At 42.3% G+C, this 22,325-nt stretch overlaps 1 pseudogene; it reads left to right on the forward strand.

Annotated features, from left to right (window-relative positions):
- Positions 1 to 11,568: 11,568 nt before the first annotated feature.
- LOC130041642 (granzyme B-like) lies at positions 11,569 to 14,347 on the forward strand (annotated as a pseudogene).
- The last annotated feature ends 7,978 nt before the right edge of the window (positions 14,348 to 22,325 follow it).

Below are 22,325 nucleotides of genomic sequence, written 5' to 3' on the forward strand. Positions count from 1 at the left end.
AAACAGATAACAATCAACCAGGACCTTGTGCAGGAGGTTTAGAAGTAAGGACAGTCGCAGTCCATACCTTCTTAATGCTGACACTTTTTTTTTTAATTTTTTTTTCCCTTTATTTTATTTTATTTTTTTTAAAGTTGTAGATTTACAATTTTTTGTGCTTTGGTTTCAATTATACAATGATCAGATACCCATCCCTCCACCAGTGCCCATTTTCCACCACCATGGATAATATCCCTCCCACCCCCATCCCCCCATCCCCCCTGTCTCTGTGGCAGGGCAATCCCCTGTGTACTCTCTCTCCTTTTGGGTGTTGTGGTCTGCAAAAGAGGCATTGAGTGGCAAACATGTTCAGTCCATAGTCTACTTTCGACATGCATCTCCCCTCCTGGGAGGATCCTCCAAACATCCTTTATTTGGTGCTCCCTTCTCTATCTGAACTGCCCTTTTCTCTAGGATACCCGGCTGGCCTCTAAGTTATGGAGTAATCCTCCTGGTGCTGATCTCAGCTATTCTTGGGTATTAATCTCATACTTTGTTACTTTATATCCCCCAGATGAATGCAATCTTTCTATGTCTATCCCTCTCTTTCTGACTCATTTCGCTTAGCATGATACTTTCCATATTGTACCACTTGTATGTAAATTTCATGACTTCATCTTTTCTAAGAGCTACATAGTACTCCATTGTGTAGATGTACCAAAGTTTCTTTAACCAGTCATCTGTTCTTGGGCATTCAGGTTTCTTCCAGTTTCTGGCTATTGTAAAGAGTGCTGCAATGAACAAACAAGTGCAGATGTCACTTCGACTATACATTTTTGCCTCTCTGGGATATATTCCCAGGAGTGGTATTGCTGGGTCAAATGGGAGCTCAATTTCTAATTTTTTGAGAATCGTCCATACTGTTTTCCAGAAGGGCTGAACCAGTGGACATTCCCACCAACAGTGAAGGAGAGTCCCTTTCTCGCCACATCCACGCCAGCATCGGTTGCTTTTGTTCTTTTGAATGTGGGCCAGTCTCTGAGGTGTGAGATGGTATCTCATTGTGGTTTTGATCTGCATCTCCCTGATGATTAATGATGTAGAGCATTTTCTCATGTGCTTTTTTGCCATTCGGATTTCTTCTTTGAGAAAGTTTCTGTTCATTTCATTGCCCCATTTTTGGATGGGGTTGGATGTTTTCTTCTTGTGGAGTTTAACCAGTATTTTGTATATCCTGGATATCAACCCCTTGTCAGATGTGTATTCGGTGAATATCCTTTCCCATTCTGTAGACTGTCTTTGTATTTTGGTCACTGTTTCTTTGGAGGTGCAGAAGCTTCTTAGTTTAAGATAGTCCCATTTATCTATCTCTGTTTTCACTTGCTCGGCCAGTGGCGTGGCATCTTTGAAGATACCATTAGCTTCAATGTCATGGAGGGTTTTGCCAACTTTATCTTCAATGTACCTTATGGTTTCTGGTCTGATGTTGAGGTCTTTAATCCATTTTGATCTTACTTTGGTACATGGTGTTAGGCAGAGTTCTGAGCCTATTTTTTTGCATGTAGCCGTCCAGTGATGCCAACACAATTTATTAAAGAGGCTTTCCTTACTCCACTTCACATTACTTGCACCTTTATCAAAGATTAGATGAGCATATGATTGAGGAGAGATGTCAGTGTATTCAACCCTGTTCCATTGGTCTGCAGTTCTGCCTTTGTTCCAGTACCATGCTGTTTTAATTATTACTGCTTTGTAGTACAGTTTGAAGTTCGGGAGGTTGATTCCTCCCATTTTCTTTTTCCCAAGAATTGCTTTAGCTATTCGTGGGGGCTTATTGTTCCATATAAATTTCAGGAGTGTTTGCTCCATTTCTTTGAAGAATGTCATGGGTATCCTTATAGGGATTGCATTGAATTTATACAATGCTTTCGGTAGTATTGCCATTTTGACAATGTTAAGTCTCCCGACCCATGAGCAGGGGATATCTTTCCATTTCCTCATGTCCTCTTTTATTTCCTGAAGTAGCGTTTTGTAGTTTTCTTTGTACAGGTCCTTTACTTCCTTAGTTAAGCTGATTCCTAGGTACTTGATTTTCTGGGGCACAATTGTGAACGGGATTGTTTTTTTCATGTTGCTTTCTTCTCTCTCACTGTTTGCGTATAGGAAAGCCATGGACTTTTGGGTATTGATTTTATAACCTGCAACTTTACTATACGAGTCTATTGTTTCTAGGAGTTTTTTGGTGGAAGTTATTGGGTTCTCTAAGTATAGTATCATATCATCTGCGAATAGTGAGAGCTTGATTTCTTCCTTTCCCACCTGAATGCCCTTAATATCTTTTTCCTGCCTAATCGCCATTGCAAGTACTTCCAGTACTATATTGAACAGCAGTGGAGAGAGTGGGCATCCCTGTCTCGTCCCTGATCTTAGAGGGAAGGTTCTCAGTTTTTCCCCATTGAGGATGATGCTTGCTGTAGGCTTGTGGTAGATGGCTTTAATTATGTTGAGGAAGGTCCCCTCTATACCCATTTTGGCTAGGGTTTTCATCATAAAGGGGTGCTGGATCTTATCAAATGCTTTCTCTGCATCTATTGATATGATCATATGCTTTTTATCTTTTCTTTTGTTGATATGGTGGATTATGTTGATTGATTTCCGAATGTTAAACCATCCTTGCATCCCTGGGATGAATCCTACTTGGTCATGGTGTATGATCTTTTTGATGAGAAGTTGGATTCTATTTGCTAGTAGTTTGTTGAGGATCTTTGCATCTGTGTTCATCAGGGATATCGGCCTGTAATTCTCTTTCTTTGTGGTATCTCTGTCTGCTTTTGGTATCAGTGTGATATTTGCTTCGTAGAAACTGTTCGGAAGTGTTTTTGATATTTCAATTTCGTGGAAAAGCTTAAAGAGCATCGGGAGTAAGTCCTCTTTAAAGATTTGGAAGAATTCACTGGTGAATCCATCTGGGCCAGGACTTTTGTGCTTGGGGAGACTTTTTATTACCATTTCAATTTCCTTGATGGTGATAGGTCTGTTCAGGTATTCCAGGTCTTCTTGGTTCAGCCTTGGGAGTCTGTAGGAGTCTAGGAATTTATCCATTTCCTCAAGGTTTTGATGTTCCGTGGCATAAAGCTTCTCAAAGTACTCCCTGAGGATCCTCTGAATTTCTGTGGTTTCTGTTGTAATGACCCCCTTTTCATTTCTGATTCGGTTTATTAGGGTTTTCTCTCTCCCTTTCTTTGTGAGTTTTGCTAGAGGCTTATCGATCTTGTTAATTTTCTCAAAGAACCAGCTCTTGGTTTCATTGATCTTTCGGATTGTTTTTTGGGTTTCCATCTCGTTAATCTCTGCTCTGAGTTTTATTATTTCCTTTCTCCTGTTCGGGTTGTGCTCCCTTTTTTGGTCCTTCTCCAAGCTCTTAAGTTGTGAGGTTAGGTTACTTATGTGAGCTCGCTCCTCCTTCCAGAGGAATGCTTGTAGAGCTATAAACTTTGCTCTTAAAACAGCCTTTGCTGTGTCCCATAAGTTTTGGTAACTCGTGTTCTCATTTTCATTCGTTTCTAGGAATCTTTTGATTTCCTCTTTGATTTCCTGTCTAATCCACTCGTTGTTCAATAGTGCACTGTTTAATTTCCAGGTGTTTGATTTAGTTTTCTGTTTTTGTGTGTGATTTACTTCTAATTTCAGCGCATTATGGTCTGAGAAGATTGTTGATACAATCTCTACCTTCTTAATTTTATGGAGGCATGTTTTGTGGCTCAGCATGTGGTCTATCTTGGAGAATGTTCCATGTACGCTTGAGAAGAATGTGTATTCAGCTTTTTGTGGATGAAGTGTCCTGTATATATCTACTAAGTCCCTTTCTTCCATTGTTTCCCTCAAATGAAGTATGTCCTTGCTAAGCTTGAGTCTGGTTGATCTATCAAGAGGTGACAAAGCAGTGTTGAAGTCTCCCACTAGTATTGTGTTGCTATTGATGTCTTTTTCCAAATCTATGAGTAGTTGTTTTAAGTACTTTGCTGGTCTCTCATTAGGTGCATATACATTTATTATTGTAAGTTCTTCCTGTTGTACAGATCCTCTGATCAATAAGAAATGGCCTTCACTGTCTCTTATGACCTTCCTCACTCTGAAATCGATGTGGTCTGATATAAGGATGGCTACCCCAGCTTTTTTATGGGAGCTGTTTGCCTGTAGGATTGTTTTCCAGCCTTTGACTCTGAGTCTGTGTTTGCTTTGACTATTGAGATGCGTTTCTTGCAGGCAGCAGAATGTTGGGTTCAATTTTCTAATCCATCCTGCCACTCTATGTCTTTTAATTGGTGCGTTTAGCCCATTGACATTGAGAGAGATTATTGTTATGGGATTTTGTCCCATTGTTCTGTTAAAATTTGGTGTATTTGAGGGGCCTTTCTTGCCTTAAAGTAGCCCATTTAGTTGTTCTTGTAACCATGGTTTTGAGTCTATGAAGTTCCTGAGCTGTTGTTTGTCTGTGAAACTGTGTGTTGTTCCTTCTATTATGAATGAGAGTCTTGCTGGGAAAAGTATTTTTGGGGAGGCATTTATTTCATTGAGTTTTTTTACTATGTCCCACCACTGTTTTCGGGCCATGAGGGTTTCATCAGAAAAATCAGCTGTGAATTTTAAGGATGCTCCTTTGTAAGAGATTTCTTTCTTCGATCTTGCTGCTTTCAGAATTTTGTCTCTGTCTAAGGTTTTGGTCATTTTGATCAGAATGTGTCTTGGGGTATTTTTATTCGGATTTCTTCTAGCTGGTACCCTTCGGGCCTCCTGAATGTGGTCACAAGTTTTCTTCAGCTCTGGAAATGTTGTAGCAATGATTTCTTTGACAGTTTCTTCTTCATCGAGGTTTTCTTCCTGTACCTCTGGGACTCCAATAATTCTTATGTTACCCCTCTTGGCTTCATCACGATCTTCTCTTGCCATCTGTTCCCGAATTGTGAGTCTCTTTTCCATTTTCTGCTCTTTTCTGGAGAGTCTCTGAACTTTATCTTCGAGCTCACTGATTCTGTTCTCAGCCGCTCTTACTCTGCTGCTGAGGCCTTCCACTGAGCTTTTCAATTCGCCTACGAGATTTTTCAGGTCTGACATTTCTGATTGCATTTTCCTCATTTCTGCCTTCAGATCCTCTTGTCTTCTATTGGCATTGCTTTCCATTGTTTCTTTTAATTCCCTAAGCATCCTAAGTAGCTCCCTTCTGAATTCCTTGTCAGAGAGGTTGTCTAACACTACAGTACTGTTGGTGTCATCTGGGCTAGACTCTTCAATATGAAAGTTTGGTGGGCTTTTGCGTTGCTTTACCATTGTGAGAGGTGTGGTTTAGTCCTTCACGTTCACTGTTACTATTCTGCTTGATATGCAGTGTGAGTTAAGATAGGCTTATGAGTTATTGGCTACTGTGTTTCTAGTGGCTGAGCTAAACTAGAGAAGTTTCCATCTAAGAAGTTAGCTTATGGTTCCTATGGCATATGCAGTGGGAAAATATTTCGCGGCCGCGTTAGTGGCCGCGGCTCCGAAAAGAGTCCCTGGCACTGGGCGAGGAGTTGGGAAGGTCTCCGTCTCCTGTTTGGAATTGGAGCCGTTCAGCTTTGTTGCCCAGAGCTGGGCCTCTGTGCCCGTCCCACGCAGATCAGGGGTTGAAAACCGGCTTTCTAGGGGCTGTTTCTAGCTGCGCGTGCCCAGAGAGGGACCCAGGCCCTTGGGGGCGGGCTGTACCTGTTGGAATTGGAGCCGTTCAGCTTTGTTGCCCAGAGCTGGGCCTCTGTGCCCGTCCCACGCAGATCCGGGGTTGAAAACCGGCTTTCTAGGGGCTGGTTCTAGCTGCGCGTGCCCAGAGAGGGACCCAGGCCCTTGGGGGCGGGCTGTACCTGTTGGAATTGGAGCCGTTCAGCTTTGTTGCCCAGAGCTGGGCCTCTGTGCCCGTCCCACGCAGATCAGGGGTTGAAAACCGGCTTTCTAGGGGCTGGTTCTAGCTGCGCGTGCCCAGAGAGGGACCCAGGCCCTTGGGGGCGGGCTGTACCTCAATGCTGACACTTTCATCACAATGGCCTGAAGTCCCTTTCCCTCCCAGAATGGTCAAATTAGCCTGACGGGGCTGGAGCGATAGCACAGCGGTAGGGCGTTCGCCTTACAAGCGGCCAACATGGTCAACCCGAGTTCGATTCCTCCGCCCCTCTCCGAGAGCCCGGCAAGCTACTGAGAGTATTCGATATGCCAGACACAGTAACAACAAAGTCTCCAATGGAGACGTTACTGGGCCCGCTCGAGCAAATCGACGATCAACAGGAGGGCCTTTACCTTTACCTTTTACCAGTGTGGTAAATGCATACAAATGAAAAGCATCCTGTTCAGATATACTGAGAGTTATGAGTCTGGCACTGTCCAATTTCTTATTTGCAACGTGATGTCTGACCCAAGGGAGCAGTGTATGGGGCTGGAGATGAAGTTTCCCTCCCAGTAGAAGGCAGCATTCCATACAGGATATAGGAGATTTGCAGAGAGGGAAAATACAGCAAGGCAGCCATTTCATCAGTTTGCTCTAGGGGGACTGTAGGTTGAAAGTTCAATAGAACTCGGACCACGGATTACCAGAAATACCATAGCTCCTTATCTTCCCTTATGTCTACCCAGTCAGGAGGCTCATAGTGTCAGAAAGGTGAAGAAAAAAAAAAAAGCTTTTGGCTGAAGGCCTCAGTGGTTCTAGCCACACCCTCATTTTCCAAAGTCACAGTGGCCTTACAGTCACCCCAGCACTTGCTTGGAGGCCAAGCCTGAGGTATCAGATTCTTTGTGGATATGGGTTAGACTAATCAGGCCTGCCCAGCCCTGTTTAGACACCAGTCACTGGTGCTTTCACAGTTAAGTTTAGCCACAGCTGAATAGTCCCCAATCAAAACTAAACTCATTTCTCACAAGGACAATATCTCTTCCTGGGTTGCTGACCTCCAGGGAATGACTTCTCATATCTTTTTGTCCACACTGACAGATCTCTGCAAGCAGAATATCTTAAAATCTTGACTATGTGCATAACAAAAGTAGAACAGTTGGCTTCATATATTGTTTGAAACAGAGATACCAAAATCATGCTCAAGAAGTGAAAATAGGGACTAAAAGTATATTACATAGAAATCAATACATATGCATATAACATGTGTACTCATTATACTACAGATAAAAGAATTACACAAGCACACACAAGTATCTAGACACATATATCACTATGTGTATGATCATGTATAATATCTACATATCTAGCAAAGTATTTAAGATACTTGTAGCTGCAAAACCTGTGTGAATACATAAGTATAGTTATAGATATATAATTTTTAAAATCCTATCGTGACATGCATATATTCCATTTGAGAAATGTTTCTATGATTTATTAGGCTTTATAAATCCTCTGGGGTTGCCAGATTCACATTATTCTGTGAGATCCAGAAATCTGTCACATAGCTAAATAAGAATGAATACCTTATTGGGGTAAGTATTTCCTTCTCTATCTGTGAGATATTCTTTTGGTTCAAGGGAAAGAGCCTGACCCCCTGGCCCTGTGAGACTAAAATGAAGATGAAATTTATGGGGAAAAAGGGCTAAGTCAAAGAATATAAGTCAATCGCACTGATGTGACACCCATGATTTTCTCAGAAATTATCAAGTACCCTTTTGAGTAGGTTTTTTTTCAATGAGTTGATTTTTCTATCAAAGTATATAATATGCTTGTAGCTGCACAGTTAAATCCATAGCAAGTGACATCATGGGGTGCTAGGAAGTTGTTCAATACCGTGGTGAATTAGCCACAGTATAATAACAGAAAGGGGAGCACAAAAATTATAGAATTGCTATTGTTGCTGCTGCTTTTGTTGTTGTTATTGTTGTTGTTGTTTATAGGCCACACTTAGTAGTGCAGTAGACAAAAGATCATTTCCAGTAATGCTTTTTTCTGCAATATGAACCAGGTGTTTCAGTACTCTGGAGCTTCACCCAGTAGTGTTGGGGTAAGTCAAGGGGAGGGGTAGGAAATAGTACCAGGGATTAAATTAAGGGCCTTACATAAGGTAAGCATGATCTCTACCACTTGAACATTTTCCCCTCTCCCCTCAGCCCCACCAAAAAGAAAAAGTCTAGATATGAAATCTCATAATGAGGGTGCTGGAAAATTATTGTATATAAAGAATAGGAAAAAAGCATAAAAGCTACTCATATCACAGTAAGATATCCTGCCACAATTTCATTAATAAAATTCTGTCAGCACCTGTTTACTATAATACCTGATTTCTCATGGACAGACTTTGAACATCTGACTACAGTGGTTATGAGTTTTGCTTTGTCCAGTGTTACTTCCAGGTTCATGATAAAAAAAAAAACATAGGAACTTCATTAAGAGTAGGATATTTGCCAGTCACCAACATGTCAACTCACCTACCGACCCTGCTCTTCAAATTTCAGAAATAAATCTCCAAGAAGCAACCCAAACAGCTAAAATTCATAGACACACTGGTCATTTGCAGCTTATTAAATTCTCTAAGACTTAACCCCATAGTGATACATAATAATATTCAAAAATTTTACTTTACTGAAGTATTTTTCATAATTCCTTTAGTCATTTTGTTGTGACAAAATAAAACAAATTATTGTGTGCCTGCTAAGGGTATAGATTTGGGTCAAGTTTGGGAATGGGGCAATTAGGGGGCAATTAGGATAAAGGGAAGGTATTTAGGTAATGGGATTAGTGTTGAGACATCAAAACCCCATAATAACTGTATTATGAACAAGTTTGTAAACCATAGTGTTTAAATACAGTATAAAAGAGACTAGGATATCTGTAAATAAGAAATGCCACACCATATTGGAGAACAGACAGGAAAACTGACACAAGCAACTTTTATGTGAAAATTATATTACAACTCTCTGTTACATCTGCCAGAGTGATAGTATAGTGGTAAAGTACTTGCCTTACAGGTCAATCTGGGTTTGACTGGCACTCCATATGGTCCCCTGAGCCCTCCAGCAGTGATCCTTGAGTGCAGAGTCAGCCACTGGTGTAGCAAAAAAGAAGCATCAATGTAATAAATGGGGAAATTCTACATGATTGATCCCCTAAGTAGATACAAAAACAAAACATCTGACAAAATTCAAAACCTTTCTGTTTTTATAAAATGAATGCTACTAAATAAAAATAAAATGTTCTTAGTATTACAAAAGGTGTTCACAAAAGTTCAAAGCTATTATCATATACAGTGTTAAAGTTACCCCTTAGTATTAGAAATAAGGAAAAAGTGACCACTTTGATCATTGCTATTCAACACTGTATTGAAGTCCTAGACAGGGAAATTAGACAAGACAGTTAAATAAAAGTCTTACAAATGGAAAGGGAAAAAAGTACAGCTGTATCAATTTGCTGAAGACATGACACTATACATAGAAAATACCAAAGAAACTAACATGAATCCTCCAATTCTAAACAAAATATTTAACAAATGTCAAGTACAAAAATCAAATATGTTTCTTTTAGTTCTATTTTTGGGGGTTTTTTTGTTTGTTTTGTTTTGAGGAATGTGCACGGCTGTGCTCAAGCTTACTCCCGCTCTGTTCTCAGGGATTACTTCTGGTGAAGCTTGGGGACCACATGCAATGCCAGGATTGAACCTGGGTCAACTACATGGAAAGCATGCACCCTACCTACTCTTCTATCTCTATAACTCCAAATGTGTTTACATATACATTCACAATGAGCAATCAAGAAGGAAATTAAGACAATTCCATTTATACTAACTGGCATATGGGAGGAAAACACCTAACATTAAATTTAACATAAGGAGAGAAAAAACTATTTTTAGACTGAAAAATCACAATACAGCTAAAAGAAATGAAGGAATTAAACATAAAGACATCCCATGATTGTGTATTAGAAAACATGTGTTAAGATGGTGATAGTCACCGAAGAGTCAATGGAATCTCCACCAGAACCCTAATGGTCATTTTTGCTGAATTGGAAAAGCCAATCTTAAAATTCACATGAAATTCTACAAAGTAATTCAATATGAAGAAGAAAATTTGGTTGGAAATCTCACAATTCTTGACTTCAAAGCTTATGACAAATCATGGTAAACAGAACAGTGTGTTGTATCAGGATAGCTATACAGACAAACGGAATAGAACTGACAGCACAGAATTAATCTAAAATACCAATGGTCAGTTTTTGTTGTTTTGTTTAGTTGCCTGGGGGAGCCAAATCTGGTGTTACTCAGGGGATGCTCCTGGTTCTACATTCAGGAATCCCTCCTGCAGTGCCCAGGAGACCATATGGGATGCCGGGAATCAAAGCCAGGTAGGCTGTATGATAGGCAAACACCTTAGTCACTAAACTATCTCTCCAGCCTCTGGTCAATTATTATTTAGACCAGGGCTCTAAAACTATTCTATTGGGAAAAATAGTATCTTCAATAAATGGTACATTTATAATCATAAAACCAATAGCAAAACAAGTTCATTGGTAACCTACATTTTCATATTTTAAAAAATAATTCAAATGTAACAACAGCATAAATTCATAGGGTAGAACAAGCAGCTCTCCTATGTTCGAAAGGATGTTCACTGAGAGGAAAGAAATTAACAAATGGACACTTGTGAGTGTTGGGTTTCCTGCATGGTTTTCCCACATTACATGCATCAGTCCTTCAAAAAACTCAGTGTCCTTTTGAGCATCAGCCCTTACTGAGACTACTTAATATAATTGTGTGCCAAAAAAAAAAAACAGTATGCCCACAAGAAGATTCAACAACAAGAATACAGATCGAATAATTTAGACCAATAAATGTAGGCTGAATGCAAAGATAAAAAAAATAGGACAATGAATGCTGACTTTTGATTTAAAAACATATCGTTTCTGTCACTCTCCACATTTATACTTTAGTAGAGTTGTTAAAATGCCCAAGAAAGGAAGCCATGGTGGTGGGTGAGTTGCTGTCCGGGTTGATTCCACAGGCCCTGTTTGCTCATGTCTGCTTCATCCCTCACCAAGGCTCTTCCGTTTAATACTCCAGTTGCTGAATTTTCTGCCTTGTCCACCACACAATCAACTTTCAAAGGTAAAAAGAACATCTTCAGTTTGTTTGAACGAAGCATAGAAAAGGGGCTAAACATACACCTGCCAAAGGCATTACCTTGGTGAACTAAGTAGCATGAAGATTAAGGAATGAAGGTTCTATCTCTGGGGACTCAGGTTTCTGAGACCCCACAATTCTGTGGTTAATGTTGCATGCTATGTTCTTCACCTCAGCTTTGGGTTTCTGTTTTGGGTGGGACAGTGGTCTGCTCTGAGTCATCAGATGTGAACATTGATATGATCACCGCATGATTCTCCCACAGCTAACAGAAAATGACATCAAGAAGAAGGAGGGAATAGGGAAGCTTTCACAGATAGGTATCTGGATAAATATCACCAAAACCAGGAGGAGACTCAGGCCTCCTGTTCAAAGCAAAATCTCATGTCCTTCCTCTCTTTCTTATTAAAGGAGACCACAGAGGAAACCTCAGCACCAGCCAATGGGCAACCTTGCTGGAAAGATGGTCCTGCTCATTCTCCTGTTGAGCTTTGCACTGTCCCACAGGGCAGAGGCAGGTGAGTTACTCTCCTGCCCCACTCTCTGAGTATGACCAGCTCATGAGGGTGAACCTGATCCATTGTATCCACTACCCACTGTCTACTGGAACATTCTAAACCCACATCCCAGCCTACATCAGTCCCCTGTGTCTGATCCTAAATAAGAACGGCAAGAAATGGTGGGAAGCTGATCTGAGAAGAGTCCGTCGGCACTCCCCTCCTGGCACCACCTCTGCCTCTAGAACAGAACTCAGGGTGCCTGGGAGGTGGGGAGACCGGAGGAAAGGAAATGCTGACTCCCCACAGGAGGTGGGGGCACCTGCTCCCAGGCCAAGGAAAATGAATCCCCTTTCAGCAACGCTTGAACAGAGCAGACCCTGAGTGGGTGCCATTGATGTCCCCAGGGGTAGACTTCTTGTTGGCTACCTCCCAAGGCCCCTCAGTGCTTTTCCCCAACTCTGCTCTGCTTGCAGGCACTAGAAAGCTCCCCATTCTCAAGGATGAGCAGATCCAGCCTTCTTTACTTCCCCAATCCCACCCACACCTACACCTCCAATTCTCATCAAAGGCCCACAGGGGTCATTCCCATAGACATCTCCACTAACAAAGCACCCACTGTGGTCACCTCAGAAATACGCCCCACACTGACCTCAGTCTCCCTCTAGTCAGAGATTTCTGCTGGACATCACAGAATGGGACTGTCAGAATCTAGTTGGAAGAGTAATATCAGGAGCCTCAAGACCATGTTGTCCCTAAGAGACTCATTTGTCTTCCCACTCCTCGTGGATATGGACTCCCTGGCTGAGCTGTTGCTCCTCCCTTTGGGGGATGGGAACAGGAAGCCCACCGAATCCTACCAAGAGCAGGTGATACAGCAGTCCTAAGCCTTCAGTGAAGTCAGCAGGGGCAATGAGGGGGTACACGCTCACAGTTGACATTCCTCAGGGGAGATCGTCGGGGGACATGAGGTTGAGCCCCACTCCCGGCCCTACATGGTATATCTGGAAATATTTGATGAAATGAAAACCTGTGATGGGTTCCTGATCCGAAAGGATATGGTGATGACGGCCGCTCACTGTCATGGCAGGTGAGGAGAGACACAGCCCCACACACCTGGGGACACTGTTTGGGGCGCTCACTTCTTCCCAGACACTCCCCAGATCCAGGAACACAAGAGCCATAGCAAACCTCAGAGGTGTGAAATGAACAGGCAACTGCTTTGAAGGGATAGGGAAACTTGGAGCAAAACTAATGAGAAGAACCTGGGGGTCGCTCTCTGCCTTTGGGGGCAGGATCATGGGTGGAGTCACCGCAGCACCTGGATGAAAATTGCAGTGTCACCTGTTCCCCTGAAAACTCACCATGGGAAGCAACACTGCAGGTAACACTAGCAACACTGAGAACCCCTCAACTATCTGAAGTAGGGATCCCATTCACTCAGGATGCTGCCCCTCCTGCCCCTGCCCTTCTGATCTTCTGGGTTCTGTCTCCTGGGACTACTCCACCTGTGTTCTCTGTACAGGATTATTGAGGTGACCCTGGGAGCCCACAATATCCCAAAACAGGAAATGAGCAAGCAAAGAATCCTTGTGAGCAGAGCCTTCCCACACCCGGGTTATGTTTCTAGCATCAACCCCAATGACATCATGCTGCTGAAGGTAAGTAAGTTCTGACTCCCGGCTGTTCTGGGTCCACATGTCAGACCTGCCCATTCTAGTAGCTCAGGGAGAGGACAACAGGCAGCCCATGTGGGGGCCTGGCCCAGGTGAGCTGGATCCTCTCTCTTTCCCCACAGCTACAGAGAAATGCTAATTTGACTAAAGAAGTGGGACTCCTCAGCTGCCAGATCACAGGGTCCGACTGAGGCCAGGCCAGGTGTGCAGCATGGCCGGCTGGGGGCTGCTGAGTCCGCAGGCAGACATTGCAGCTACACTTCAAGAGATGAAGCTGACCTTGCAAAAGGATCAAGAATGCAAATCCCAATTTCCATGGACCTATAACCCTGCCATCGAGCTGTGTGCAGGGGACCCCTGCAGCATTAAAAATGTCTTCAAGGTAACTACCGTCACCCAGCTTGGCCATGGGACAGAGATGTTTCAGAACTGAGGCAGCATTACCAGCCTGTAGAACCCCCTCACAGGGCAATCTGTGGTGTTTCTCTCTGGAGAAGAGTGAGTCAGCTGGAGAGAGGCAGGGCCTTTGAGCCACCAAGGCCTATGGTGACAGTACAAGGGATCTCCAGAGGACGATGCCTATTCCAGCACAGGTTGGAATGTCCATGGTCACCTGTTAAGACTCCATGAACCTCATGGCTGGCCCCACTACATTTGTGACTAGTTTGTCCTCATCCTCCAAGTGTCATCCACTACCCTTTCCCAGTCCATAAAGGACATGAGCCATGTCCTTTTCTTTTTGTGGACAGAGAGCCAGTGGGGGATAGGTAGCAATCTCCTACGTGAAGGACAATGTCCAATATCGACCCCTGTCACTGGGTCTCAGCATGTCCTGCCCCTGACCACATAGCGCTCACTGGGCTCTCTCCTCTCAGAGGGGCCTGGGTCAGGAGGAAACTGCCCAATCCTTTCCTCATGTTCACAGGAAGACTCCGGGGGTCCTCTTGTGTGCGACAACATAGCCCAGGGCATCGTGTCCTTTGGAAGTGCCTATGGAACTCCTCCAGCTGTCTACACAAAAATCTCCAGTTTCCTGCCCTGGATAAGGAACACCCTGAAAAAAATATAACAGCAGCTTCCAGTGTCTCTAAAGCCCATCACCTCCTGATTCTCCTCCCTGCCCCCTTCCACTCCAACTCAATAAACATCTTTAGGCAGCAGGCCTGGGCTCATTTGTGATGCTGATTTTTAGGCACAGCTCTGCTATCAAAAGGTCAGAGGAGTCCCCAGTTGATGCCCACCCACCTCTGTCTCTTCTATTCCTCTGTCAGGGATAGACCGACCCCCGAGGAGGAAACACAGACACTGGCCTAGGCTCAGGCAAGCTTCTCTGCTGCTCTGTCAGATAGGAAGTATCATACCCCTATTCTCACCTCTGAGAGCTGAGCTACTCCCAGGTCCTTCCCTGTACCTCAGAATTCAGCCCCTCTCAGCCTGCAGTCTCTGGGTTGCTTCCCCATCCTGTTCCCAAACACTTCTCGTCTCTCTCCTATCTGTCACACCCTGCTGCCCTAGAGCAGCCCCTTCTCTGTCCCACCTACAGGGACTTTTAGAACTCCATGTGGCACCAACAGGGTTTCCCACTGAGAGGGGGCTCATTCCAGGCCCCAGAGGGTCACAGAGACTCTCCCTACTGGCCCATCGGGTCTCCACAAGCCCTCACAGGACAGGACAGCTCAGCCTCACATCAAGCCCTAACCCCACAGCTGCTCAGACCCTCTCACTCCAGTCACTTCTGTCTCATTTGCCTGTCCCTCTGGTCACCATGTTCCTTAGGGTGAGCTTTTGCTGACCCCTCAGTCACTGAGATGGAAGGTCCCCTCTCTGCAGGGGGGCTGGATTCTGTGTCTCCAGAAGTGTAGGAAGGACACCCAGCATGACTCTCTGCTCTGAGTCCAGCAAGTCCCAGAGTGGAAACCCACCCAGTCGTCCGACTACCCCTGTTCGCTCCTGCATTCAAATCCTGGCGCAGGGAGTGGGGGGAGAATGCACCCGGGATCCGATCTGTGTCTCTGTTTGATGCTGTACAGTCTGTGTGGGTGATCACAGGGATCCATAATAGTGGTGCAGCAGGAAAGTGGGGCCTTAAAAGGGGTCCTGCATGAGAGGTCAATGGTTGGAACTAACCACAAGTTTGTGGGGGCCGTGGGCTGAGGGTAGGTAAGATAGAGAAGAGACCGCTATGGCAATAATAGCTGGGAAGGATCACGCTGGACAAGATTTGAGAGTTAAAAGTAGGTAAAGGATATTCTTTTTTTCTTTTCTCTATGTTATCCTTTTTTTTGAAAAGAGGAAAAGTTTTTTGTTATTATTCTTTTTTTTTTTAATGAATCACCGTGAGGTACAGTTACAGACTTACAAACTTTCGTGCTTACGTTTCAGTCATACAATGATAGCATACACATATATCCGCCAGTGCTCATTTTCCACTACCATTGTTCCCAGTATCCCTCCCACCACCTCCTCCCCATACCCCCTCACCTCTGTGGCAGGCACATTCCCTTTTACTCTCTCTCTCTCTCCCTTTGGGTGTTGTGGTTTGCAATACAGGCATTAAGTGGCCACCATTTGGGTCTATAGTTTACCTTCAGCTCACATCTCCCATCCCAAGCAGACCCTTCAAGAATCCTTTATTTGGTGGTCCCTTCTCTATCTGAGCTGCCTTTTCCCCCAGCATGTGAAGCTGGCTTCCAAGCCATGAAGCAATCCTCCTGGTCCTTATCTCTACTATCCTTGGGTGTTAATCTCCCATTCTGTTACTTTATATTCCACAATTGAGTGAAGTTCTTCTATGTCTGTCCCTCTCTTTCTGACTCATTTCACTAAGTATGGTACTCTCCATGTTGATCCACTTATATGCAAATATCATGGCTTCATCTTTTATAACAGCTGCTTGGTATCCATTTTGTAGATGTACCAAAATTTCTTTAACCAGTCATCTGTTCTCAGGCACTCGGGTTTTATTCCAGATTCTGGCTATTGTGAACAGTGCTGCAATAAACATACATATGCAGATGTCATTTCTACTATACTTTTTTGCATCTCCAGGATATATTCCCAGGTGTGGTATTGTTAGGTCAAATGGGAGCTCAATTTATAATTTTTTGAGAAGCGTCCATACTGTTTTCCAAAAGGGTTGAACCAGTCGGCATTCCCACCAGCAGTGAAGGAGAGTCCCTTTTTCTCCACATCCACACAAACACCAGTTGCTTTTGTTCTTTTGGATTTGTGCCAGTCTCTGTGGTGTGAGATGATATCTAATTGTTGTTTTGATCTGCATCTCCCTGATGATTAGTGTTGAAGAACATTTATTCATGTGCCTTTTAGCCATTTGGATTTCTTCTTTGAGAAAGCTTCTGTTAATTTCATGGCTCCATTTTCTGATGGGATTGGATGTTTTCTTCTTGTAGAGTTCAACCAGTGCCTTGTATATCCTTGATATTAACCCCTTATCAGATGGGTATTGGGTGAATATCATTTCCCATTCTGTAGACTGTCTTTGTTTTCTGGTAAGTTTTCTTTTGGTTTCTTTTGAGGTACAGAAGCTTCTTAGTTTAAGATAGTCCCATTTGTTTATCTCTGTTTCCACTTGCTTGGTGAGTGGTGTGTCATCTTGAAAGAAACCTTTAGCTTAAATGTCATAGAGGGTTTTGTGACCTTGTCTTCAATGTGCCTGATGGATTCTGGTCTGATGTTGAGGTCTTTAATCCATTTTGACATGAGTTCTGTGCTTGGTGTTAGGTGGAGGTCTGAGCCCATTTTTTTTGCAGGTAGCTGTCCAGTTTTACCAGCACCATTTGTTAAAGAGGATTTCAGTTAAGGATATTCTCAACATCCTTTCAGTATCAATATTGCAAAACACAATACCCATACGGGGGGGGGGAGAGAGAGAGAGAGAGAGAGAGAGAGAGAAAGCTCCTACCAAAGAGAGGCAGGCAAGGGCTGGCAGGTGGAAGGTGATGGGAGGGACCTGGGGATACTGGTGCTGGGAAATGTACACTGGTAAAGGGATGGGTGTTGGAATACTATATGACTGAAATTCAATCATGAAAGGCTTTGTAATGCTCTAAAAAAAACTTGAATACCATGAAACAAAGGGGGCCCTGCGGGCAGTTTCCTTCCAGCCCTGGAAGCAGAAGCAGGAATGTGCTGTCACAGATCTGAGAGGCAGGAAACCCTCCCTCTGTCTGTAGATGGGATCAGAGACTGACTCTAATGGCCGCTACTGGCAGAGACAGGATCACCCTTCCTGCTAGCTTGACCTGAGCCAGGCCAGACTCAGGGTGCTGCCCCAGAAGTGCAGTAATGACTCTTTAGAACACAGAGTTTTGCTGCTCTCAGGGCTCCAAGGTTACCCAGACCTGCCACATTAGCTTAGGGCTAATACACTCTCAGGCTCAGCAAGCTGGGCTCACGGCACCTGGCAATATCTCAGCTCTTGTGTCACTTTGACCAACTCTCACTTCGTGCTTGTTTTTATGTGAGGTTTAGAAAGTGCCCACAACTCAGTGATCCTAGGAGAAATCAGTGTTAGTTACATTGAAATCACATAGAACTGTCATACATAGTACACTAGCCAAGATATGGAAACAACCAAAATGCCCAACTAGGTATGAATGGATCAAGAAATTGTGATACACACACAAACACACACACACACACACACACACACACAATGGAATACTATGCAGCTGTAAGAAAGAACAAAATCATGCAATTTACCACAACATGAATGAAACTCAAGGTTGTTATGCTGAGTAAAGAAAAGGATTAATGCAGAATGGTCTCATTCATATGTGGTTCCAAAAGATACACAGCAAGGTATCAACAAAGGGTTAAAGACACCTCCTCCCACACACACACACACACACACACACACACACACACACACAAAAGAGAGAAATAAAGAAATATAAGTAAATTCTGTAGGCTATGTAAAAGTATTTATCGGTGTCCTTATTTAAATAACCAACATTGCTGTGTATTTTTAAAAGAGATTTTCACGCTAAGGGGAAAAAACTAAGGAATTAGGGTAAAACACTATATGCCTTTGAACTGCTTTTAAATGAAGAATACAAAGAAAGCAAATAAAATTAAAGTGTTAACTTATGAAATCTGGGGAAGGGAACTCAGGTATTCTCTATTATTCTTGAAATTTTTCTATAATCCTGAAATTTTGTCAATATGAAATATTACTCTTTAAACCTAAGTTCTTCATTTTCCTCACCTGACAAATTTAATCACCAAGTCCCTTGGTTACATTTCTTGTCTCAACCTGTTTCCTAGTCACTTCTGTCCATCTCACTGCCACTATCCAGTACAAATTCCTCCTGCATTGCAATGACAGACAAAAGGAACACATACCTAATTCATATCATCTTAAAAAATATACCTTTCTTGCATTCTTTTACTTGAGCAGGTATTTCAGGTGCTAACCTACCAGTAAGACGAGACGGGGGAGTATATGTTGAAAGAACTGGGAAAAGGACTGAAGTAGTTCATTTTCATAGATGGCAAGATTGTCTACTTTTCCATAAAGAAGACTGAGGAAAATCTATAAATGAATTAACCTAATTAGACTCAATAAGGTAAATATGACAAAATAAATGAAAAAGTATTAATCAATGTTGTATGTATTTTAAAGATAATGCAATGGCAATAAGATTGTAGGAGCCCTAGTATCAAATCTGGTAAAGACATATAAAATACACTTACATGAAATAATAAAAATGTATGAGGAACATAAAGTTATAAGAACATAAATTATAAGAACATAAGTTACAAGAACATAAATTCAGGATATACACAATGTTGATGATCTATAATTTGTGTGTGGAACCCGTTCACCATTTGTTTATTGCCAATAAAAGCTCATGTTTGAAGTGATAATGATAGAAATGTGTATGATAAATTTTCTTGCAGATAGGCATCATTTTTTCTAGAGCTCTGGACAACAGAAGATAAGCAGATGCCTGGGAATGTTTCAGTTTTGTCTTTTGCTTCATTAGCTTTCACAAACCTAATCCTCTTGCTTCTTGTTTCTTTTCTGATAAAAATAAGACATGATACCTTGCATGGCTGCAACTATCTTCTGACAAAGAAACTCTAAGTGTAAGGATGAAAACTTAACATGCACAGACAAAAGTCAATGACACTGAAAACCAGTGTCTATGTCACATACCTATCAGTCCTGAGTGGCCACTTCCAGACTGCTTGTCAGAAGGGAAATAGGAACCTCTATTTTTTGCACTGTGATACTTGAGTTTTCTCTCATTACAAACACAAATACTGCTAAATTATTCCAACTGGAAACATACACACAATGGTTTAAAGATGACAGTTCTCCTCAAATTAAGTCACAAATTCAAAGGTTTAGCAGTTTTCATTAGTTATTTTCTGGAGAGGTGTGTGAAATGCTGAACAGGAAGTTATTACATCTGGTTCTAGACTGTGTGTGTGTGTGTGTGTGTGAGAGAGAGAGAGAGAGAGAGAGAGAGAGAGCAACTCAGACACCTGATACGATTTGCTATACCCACTGCACTTCCATCTACTTCCTTCAACCCTAAAAGTTCAAAAGTTCTTTAGCAATTACTGCCTCAACAATAGTTTGGGCCCCAGGTACCCTCCCCGTCACATTCACATCCTGTTTCACTTGAGGAGGATGTCGATAGCCTTCATGAGGTCTGATTCAAAACCAGGGCCAAGAATTCACTATCAGTGCTCTGAGGTTGGGTAGCAGGGGGAGTGGGGGTGGAGGGGGAACTCACTTCAAAATAAGAAACTCTCATTCTCTTCAATATAAGAAACCAAGCCATTTTCTTTGAAATAATTTCCAAAGTCTGGCCGGGGGCGGGGTGTGGGGGGCAGGTGGGGAGCTTCTGATAACCGATTCAGGGTGTCCTCTTTCCCACCCACTCCTGTGATCACACTCACCACAACTGAGGTGAGTCATCCTTTCCAGGCCCTTCCTACACTCCACCACCTGGGAGCTCTGTCCTCGCCTCTGGTCCATGAGTTCCCTGTGTCTTCATTCCTAACACTAAGTTCTGCAGTTCTAGGTACCTCACTCACCCCCTCACCACCTCACATCACCCTGCTGCCACATCATCCCTCACCCTCCTGCCTCATCATGCCCTAGAAGACCCCTAGAGAAAAAGTCTCACCAGTACTCACATACAGTCCTTTGCCAAGTCTTGGGTGTTTGTTCGGAAAATTGGAAATAATGGTGATGAGATTGTTTAATGGTGGTGGGAACTGGTGTTGGGATATTGAATGTAATAAATCATCATGAACAACTTTATAAAAATTATACAAAAATTTTTAAATCATATGGATCATAGTCTAATAGCCAAAAGATTAGCTGAATTTTGATTAATATCTTTACAATGCCCCACTCTAAAAGACTATATAAGAAAATTCCCTCAGAAGTAACTGGCGAGCACTACCTCCATGATTCTTCACCACATCAGCTTATAGCATGAGATTCAAATTCAGGTATTAGTAAAAAGTTGGAAAATTAAAATCAGTCAAGCATGTGAATAAATATTTACCTAGAGAAGATATACAAATGGCAAACAACCACCAGAAAAGATGTTTCATGTCATTTGCCATTAGGAAAATGTAAATCAAAACCACAATGAGACACCACCTCACACCCAGTGGGATGACTTTCCATTTCAAGGGAAAAAAGTGTTGGCAAGAGTATGGAGAAATAAGAACCTTTTTTTATGACTGTGGGAATGGAAAAAGCCTAAAGTCAGTGGAAAGTATATAATGAAAAATGGTGCTACAAAGAGCGTGGCAATTGCTTAACAGGGAATTACTATATGGCCCCAAAAATTCTATTTATATATCACACCAAAACTTGAAAATGAGCAGAACAAGTAATTGTACACATAATATTCATAACAGCACCAGAGACAAGTGTCAAAAAGTATAAACAGGGAAATATTCATCAACCAATGGATGGATAAACAAAATATAGTATATCCATACAATGGAACATTTTCAGTCATAAAAATTAAAGTACTGATGTTACAATATTTGATGACCTTGAAAACGTCACATAGAATTAAAAAAAGCAAAACACAAGATGTCACAGATTGCTTGAGTTCATTTACTTTGAAATTCAAAGTAGACAATTCTGTAGAGGTAGGAAGTTGACTACTATTTCCTGGAGGCTCGGAAGAGGGGGAATTGCCAGTGACTCCTTAATAGGTATGAGGTGTTTTATGAGGTGAAAACACACCTTGGAACTAATTGCATAATTAGAAATGACAATTGCATAACTGTGAATGTACTAAATACCATTGACTATGTAGTCTTAAATGGTTAATGTTTAATTTTTTCTTCTGAAAACTTTAATTCAATCAATATAAATCAAGGCAATAGAACTGCAGGGCAGGAGAATTATCCTTAGTACGAAGCTTGCCACTGTTGGGCATGGTAGAGTAGGACAGGGAAGGGATCACTATGACAAAGATAAGGGGAAATGATCACCTTGGAAAAGAACTTGGTTCTTTTCTGGAAAAGAAACTGGTACATTGGCAGAGGGAAGGAAACACTGGTGAAGGGATTGGTGCACAAACGTTATACACCAGAAACTCAGTCATGAATATCTTTGCAACTTTGTAGTTCATGGTGACTCAATTTAAAAAATTATTTTAAAAACTTTAAAACAGTTAGATTAGGGGCTTTCATCATCATTTAGGATTCTTTGGTGAAAGTTAAATTCACTAACTTGTGTTTTCAGGTAAAGAACAGGAAACAGTTCGTTTTTGGACCATTGAGTTTGATATGTTCTTGGGACATCCAGGAGAATGAACTAGAAGTCAAATTAAATTATTAGTCTAGTGTAGGGAGAAGTCTGGAAAGGAATATTTAAGTGACTGGACATGAAAGTTTAGCCACTAAGTGGGTTCTCTTAGAGCACCAAGTGGAGTGGAACCAAGAACAATCCAGCTGAAGAAAATTCACCTGGATTGTTCTTCTTGATGGGTTTCCTTGTGGGAATGGGTTTTATATTCATTCACTAGTGAAATGATTGT

The sequence above is a fragment of the Sorex fumeus genome, unplaced genomic scaffold (assembly GCF_029834395.1).
Source record: "Sorex fumeus unplaced genomic scaffold, SorFum_2.1 ptg000098l, whole genome shotgun sequence".
NCBI lineage: Eukaryota > Metazoa > Chordata > Mammalia > Eulipotyphla > Soricidae > Sorex > Sorex fumeus.